The sequence below is a fragment of the Orcinus orca genome, chromosome 17, assembly GCF_937001465.1.
Source record: "Orcinus orca chromosome 17, mOrcOrc1.1, whole genome shotgun sequence".
Taxonomy (NCBI): Eukaryota; Metazoa; Chordata; class Mammalia; order Artiodactyla; family Delphinidae; genus Orcinus; species Orcinus orca.
Genome location: NC_064575.1, coordinates 14,783,921 through 14,789,920, shown reverse-complemented (window position 1 = coordinate 14,789,920; position 6,000 = coordinate 14,783,921).

The window sequence follows — 6,000 nt, the reverse complement described above, 5'->3', positions numbered from 1 at the left end:
TAATGACTTCTTTAATCAGCCAAGAAGATTCTGGGAAGAAGGTACCTAAGTATTTGGACATCCTCTTTCTTTCAATCAGTTTATTCCCTCTCTGGAAACCAGGACATACCTCACACGTACACTTGAAGCTGCAGACTCCTGAAAAGTGGGTGTCATTGTTCCCTGTGAACATCTCATGAGCCAAACAGACTGCCCTCTTCTCTAGCTTATGTTTTCAAGTATGTTTGGATGGCAAACAATCTTGGAAGACAGAGATAATATCTCTACCGAACAAAGAACAGGCTTGCTTACCATCTTGCAAGATAGAGCAATGGGCAGGGATGATCACTGCCCATTTTAAAAGAGTGCCATTCAGGGACTTCCCTGGTGGTGCAGTGGTTAAGAATCCGGGTTCGAGCCCTGGACCAGGAAGATTCCACATGCCGCGGAGCCACTAAGCCTGGGCGCCACAACTACTGAGCCCATGTTCTAGAGCCTGCAAGCCACAACTACTGAGCCCACATGCCACAGCTACTGAAGCCCACGCACCTAGAGCCCGCACTCCACAACAGGAGAAGCCACCGCGATGAGAAGCCTGCGCACCGCGATGAAGAGTTGCCCCCACTCGCCGCAACCAGAGGAAGCCCACGCACAGCAACAAAGACCCAATACAGCCGAAAATAAAATAAATAAATTTATTAAAAAATAAATAAATAAAAGAGTGCCATCGACTATATGCCTGTAATGCAGCCCACCGTGTGCACTGGAGTCATTTGACCCCCTTTGCTTTGCCCTGTGGAATTGGGACTTGGGGAACTGGTGCAAAATTGCTGACAGTCGGGCTGTTTCTATTGTTCTGAGTAATAAACTGACCCAGGATTCTGATGTCTTCAACCAGCAACCAAGAAACTGCGGCAGGCTACCTTGGTAACCTGCAAGTGAGGTGAGTTCTCAGACCTCTCACAGAACTTAACAGTGGGTTTCTTATAGAAAACTTATGGTTGGATCTTATTTTGTTGTTGTTACTTTTAATCCAAACTGACAACCTCTGCTTCTTAATTGGAGTCTTAACTACGTACATTTGATGTAATTATTGACATACTTGGATTTAAATCTACCATGATTTTCCTTTTGCCTCAAAAGCTTCCTTTAACATTTCTTGGAGTGCAGGTCTTTTCAATTATAAACTATTTCTGCTTCTGTTGGTCTGAAAAGGTATTTCACTTTTATTTTTGAAAGATATTTTTGCTGGGGGCATTCATGTTGACAGTTTTGTCTTTCAGTATTTTAAAGACACCCCTATGTTGTTTTTCAAGTTTGCATAGATTCTGATGGAAAGTCTGCTGTCATTCTTAACTTTGTTCACCTGAAAGTAACCCCTTTTTTCCTATGGTAGATTTGCATTTTTTAGCACTAAACAGTTTAATTATGATGTACCTGTCTATTAACCTTTTACTGCGTGCCAACATTGTAAATTTTGTGTTCTCGAGCGCTAGACTTTATTGTATTTCTATTAAAGATTGTTGGACTTTGCTCTGGAAAGTAGTAGGTCATGTAGGATAAATCTGATACTTGCTTTTGCGGCTTGCTTTCATGCTTTGTTAGGGTAGGTCCAGAGCAGCCTTTGATTTAGGGTTAATTTTTCCCTACTATTCAGGTGACAGTCTTCTGAGGACTCAACTAATGCCCTGTGTACTCAGCTAATGCCCTGTGTCTGGTCTCTCCACTCTGGCTGGTTGGAATGTGATGTATTCTCAGCTCCGTGTAATCCTGGAATCATCTGTTCTATCATTTTCTAGGGTTCTTTCCCGGGCCTCATAGTTTCCTCTCATACCTGCACAGGCCACTACTCAGTCACAGAGGCAAGGAGATCTCTCTGCAGGTCTCCAGAACTTTCCTTCTGTGCAGTCCCCTCTTCGTTGGTATCTGGCCTCACAAATTCTAACCATCTTGCCGATCTCTGTATCTTCAGCTCAGCAAGACTGTCGGGCATGGTTTGGGGTTCCCCATCCTGATGTGGGGTTCCCCTACCCGATCTGCATCGTGGAAGCTCCCTCAGGAAGGTAGTTAACTCAGGCATCGGAACACTCAGCTCCCTTAATTTCCCTTCTCTTAGGAATCTCTTAGGAATGCTGCCTGTTGCCCAACATCTCAAAACAGTTGATTTACATGCTTTGTCCTATTTTCTATTGTTTACAGTAGAAAGGCAACTTTTATGGTAGTTACTCCTTCAAGGGCAGAAGGACAGCCCTGTATGATAGATTTTTAATAAATTGCTAGACTCCTGTGTGTAATTTATTTGCAATTTTTTGCCCCTACTAATGTAAGTGAGATCAGGCTTGAAAGTTCTCTATCTTTATCTGTCTTTCCTGGACATAAAAATCTACATCGACTTCTCTAATAATTATTTTAATCTTACCTTTATCTATGGTTATGTTTTCTTTCTCATTCCCCTTGCTGTATATTTTTCTCCTCTCCCCACTTGGTCATTCTTGCCAGAGGTTTGTCTATGCTAATGATCTTTCCAGAGAAGAAAGAAGCTTTTTGTTTTATATATCAATTGCATTATTTTTAGTTTTTCAGTCTATCAAGTTTGGTTTTTATGAATTCTTTCCTCCTGACTTCGTTAAGCGTATGTAGTTGTTCTTTTTCAAGATTCTTATCTAGAATTCTTATTTTGTTTATTTTCTATCCTATTTAAACATTAAAAGTATGTATGGGGCTTCCCTGGTGGCGCAGTGGTTGAGTCCGCCTGCCGATGCAGGGGACACAGGTTCGTGCCCCGGTCGGGGAGGATCCCACGTGCCGCGGAGCGGCTGGGCCCGTGAGCCATGGCTGCTGAGCCTGCGCGTCCGGAGCCTGTGCTCCGCGGCGGGAGAGGCCACAGCAGTGAGAGGCCCGCGTACCGCAAAAAAAAAAAAAAAAAAAAGTATGTATGACTATGAATTTTTTGACTTACAGCTTTGACTGCCGTCATTGTGAGCCCCAGCTCTCAGCAGGTGCGTAAGAACCAGGGCAACAACCCTATCAGTTACTCGATTACAACGGTGCAAAGTTTTGTGCTTTGAGTATCACTTCCTTCTTCAGTCAGAACCTCACCTCACTTATATCAACCGTGGCCTTGAGAAATCAATCAATCAAAGAGTCATCCCACTTCTAGTATCCCATCCTAGGAACTTCCAAACCCAAAATACAAGAAATAAAAATTGTGTACTTATTTCCCCTAATGAGAAGCTATTTCAGGATTGTATGTGGGGTTTTCTCACAAGATGCTTTATTTCAGGAGGGAGCTTTCCACAATTTGGAAGGTCCATGAAAACTCAGCTGTGACCCCCTGCCATGTACCAGGACCCTTAATATGGGCACCTCATGAGTCATCTTGCATCTCTCCACTTGACGTTCCTGGTCCAAAAGAGAGAGAGAAGTCACACACGAGGTCTGAGCTCCAGTTTCATGGATGTTCTTATTTTTCTCAGGAAAATTAGATGTCACCCACTGAAATCTGTTTTCTGATTAGATCGATCTATTTTTCTTTCTTCTTTCTTTCTTTTTCTTTCTTTTCTGCCAGTGCCACGCAGATGTGGGATCTTAGTTCCATGACCAGGGATCAAACCCGAGCCCCCTGCATTGGAAGCACAGAGTCTTAACCACTGGACCACCAGGGGAGTCCCTAGACCTATATTTCTAGAAATTCTTGGTGAAACTATATTCTTCATCTAAACTTATCTTAGCTTTTCCTGTCTTACAATGTGTCATTGACCAAAGGGGGGAAAGAGCAAAGAATAGTCAATGAGCAGAAGCCCACCAGGTCCAGAGGACTGGCCAGCTTATGGTCTTGCCCAGCTGATGTCCCTCAGTAGAGGAAATGTGCCATGGATAATCATTCTAAAAGCCTTATGAAGTCTGTTATTCTTCCAACCTATCTTCATTCCCTAAGAATTGGTTTAGGAGAAAAAAAATCTCCCAAACTTTGATCATCAGGGGCTGCAGTTGTTAGGTCTGTGGTCAGAGACAGCCAACCTCTGGATGGGGGCTGAGGTCAGAGATGCACAAAGGAAACATCTGACAGATCATTATCAATTCTCCTGGGGTTGTCGGTCCAAGCCCACGCCTCCAGCAGGCTAAACACCTGTTTCTTCTGTATATTCTCATTACAATTCAAATTCTTGTGCATATCTTATAAAATGATACAATTTACCAAGTGACCACTTTGAGAAGTTTTCAGTATCACCAAAACTGTCCATCATAGGGGCACCTTAAAACAAAGGGACAAAGTGGGAGGAGGCAGCAAATTTAATATTCAATGGTCAGCCTTTTATGACTAATATGAAGAACCTTAGAATTTAAGCTGGTATACAGGGAAGCCATAATCCCAGCCTCCCTGACCTACACTAACTAGCATATGTATTGATATTTATAGGTCCTTCAGATGCTCAACCCTGGCTTGAAAGAGTTGATTGAAAGGACCTTGGAAACAATCTGTGTATTCCTGAGCTCCGTCAATGTATCAGTCAGTGTATCAGTGTTGCGGTGCGCGGGCTTCTCATTGCGGTGGCTTCTCTTGTTGCGGAGCACGGGCTCTAGGCGCACAGGCTTCAGTAGTTGTGGCACGCGGGCTCAGTAGTTGTGGCTCGTGGGCTCTAGGCACACGGGCTTCAGTAGTTGTGGTACTTGGGCTTAGTTGCTCCGCGGCATGTGGGATCTTCCTGGACCAGGGCTCAAACCCGTGTCCCCTGCATCGGCAGTCAGATTCTTAACTACTGGGCCACCAGGGAAGTCCCTATCCTCATTTTTTAGATAACAGCTTTAAGCCAGAAATTAGGGGATTGGTACTTCATGGCTAGAATGGGATAGATGTATAGCATTTGTCCAAATATCTGGAGAAGGCTAGAGAATGAAAACACAGTTAGACTCTAATCAAGTTAATGTTTTTTCAAGTTAAACACCTGGATGACCGCAGATACTCCTTATGCCTCCCCCTCAAAAGGCTCCCCCCAGAAAGGATACTTGCTGCTACTGTGAACAAAAGGGATGCTGGAAGACCAACTGTCCCACTTTCGGCAAGGAAAAGTCTAACAGATGATGAGAGGGGTTCCAAAGGAGAAGGGAGCTCCCAACTTGCAATTCTTCCCTTAAAACTCACAAGAAGGGATAAACAACAAGGTCCTACTGTATAGCACAGGGAATTGTATTCAGTGTCCTGGGATAAGTGATAATGGAAAAGAATATATATGCATAACTGAGTCACTTTGCTGTACAGCAGAAATTAACACAACATTGTAAATCAACTATACTTCAATAAAAAATTAAAAATTAAAAACAAAAACACAAGAAGGATTACCATGAACTATTGTGAGCCAAACTCACTGTTTTCTTAGAGTTACAGATGTTACACTTTCAACAATAACCCTGCTAGTAATCCCATCCCTCCCCCTTGAAGTCACTTAAACCCAGGAGGTGGATGTCTCTAACAGCCCTCAAGCATCCTCTATGTCCCAGCTGCTGTTATTCTTGGTCTTTTCACTAAAAACATGCTCTTGCCCAGCCTAAACTTAAAGAGGAGACGGATTTATGGCAATGGAATTGCCAGATGAAGATTTCCTAAAAAGGTTCTCTTTCTTGAAATTCTGAAGACGTCCGTATTCATAACCATACCATCGCTAATTCAGATACAAATACATAAATTAGACGCCACTTGAAGATCTCTATGAGGTACCGGAGTTCTACTGGACCAAAAATGTACCACCATTTTCAGGATTACTGGGGCTGAGCACATCAAGGTTCACTGCCCCATCCCAACTTTTACCCAGGCTTGCATGGTACCCTTGAAGCCAGAAGGAAAGGAAGAATTAAAACCCATAGTAAGAGGACTAATAGACAAAAGACTCATTTCACTTTGCACTAGTACTTAGAATACTCGTATCCTGACTATTAAGTAACCAATAAATGAGTGTACAGCTTTACTCACCATCTCAGAGCTATCATTAAGATAATTATACCCCACATTCCAGTGCTGTCAAT